The sequence below is a fragment of the Cyanistes caeruleus genome, chromosome 8 (genome assembly GCF_971803275.1).
Source record: "Cyanistes caeruleus chromosome 8, bCyaCae1.hap1.1, whole genome shotgun sequence".
Taxonomy (NCBI): Eukaryota; Metazoa; Chordata; class Aves; order Passeriformes; family Paridae; genus Cyanistes; species Cyanistes caeruleus.
This window is the reverse complement of record NC_141708.1, coordinates 31,279,107-31,280,331: the sequence shown is the minus strand read 5'-3', so window position 1 is coordinate 31,280,331 and position 1,225 is coordinate 31,279,107.

The window sequence follows — 1,225 nt, the reverse complement described above, 5'->3', positions numbered from 1 at the left end:
GAGAAATGCCCTGCGCAGCACAGAAACCTGTGACACCATGGGTGGAATAGGGTGCTGCAAATCCGTGCTTGCCTCAGTGCCAGAGGTAAGCTGCACAAACATGTGCTGTCCTGTCACACGTTCTCCTCGGCAGACGCAGTGCAAAAGCTTTCCGCTTGCATTAAGAGCAAGAAAGGCAGAAGCCACGACTCCGCAGTTCGGAGATGGTAACCGCAAGAGGCGAGCCTCCTTCGGCAGAAGCTGCTTTCTGAATCTCTTGGCAACCGGCCAAAGTACCATGTGTGTCTGAGGGAGAGTGCCGGTCAGCGTGCGGGCGCTGGAAAGCGCGAGCGCTGCAGGCAGGCGAATAAGGAAGGTGTTTAACAGGCAACTAAGCAACTGGAGCACGAAACTTTCAGACTGCAAGTGGAACGTAGGTGCCATTCGCACGCTTGCTGATTAGTAGCTAGTTGTCATGTGGAAGAAGTACGACCACGACTTCTTTCTGTGCCTCCCTACTGCTGTTGCTGCTCTCTGCGACAACAATTGCACTTTCCCTTTCACTCCCAGATGCAGAGAAATGCCCTGCGCAGCACAGAAACCTGTCACACCATGGGTGGAATAGGGTGCTGCAAATCCGTGCTTGCCTCAGTGCCAGAGGTAAGCTGCACAAACATGTGCTGTCCTGTCACACGTTCTCCTCGCCAGACGCAGTGCAAAAGCTTTCCGCTTGCATTAAGAGCAAGAAAGGCAGAAGCCACGACTCCGCAGTTCGGAGATGGTAACCGCAAGAGGCGAGCCTCCTTCGGCAGAAGCTGCTTTCTGAATCTCTTGGCAACCGGCCAAAGTACCATGTGTGTCTGAGGGAGAGTGCCGGTCAGCGTGCGGGCGGTGGAAAGCGCGAGCGCTGCAGGCAGGCGAATAAGGAAGGTGTTTAACAGGCATCTGGAGCGCGAAACTTTCAGACTGCAAGTGGAACGTAGGTGCCACTCTCACGCTTGCTGATTAGTAGCTAGTTGTCATGTGGAAGAAGTACGACCACGACTTCTTTCTGTGCCTCCCTACTGCTGTTGCTGCTCTCTGCGACAACAATTGCGCTTTCCCTTGGACTCCCAGATGCAGAGAAATGCCCTGCGCAGCACAGAAACCTGTCACACCATGGGTGGAATAGGGTGCTGCAAATCCGTGCTTGCCTCAGTGCCAGAGGTAAGCTGCACAAACATGTGCTGTCCTGTCACACGTTCTC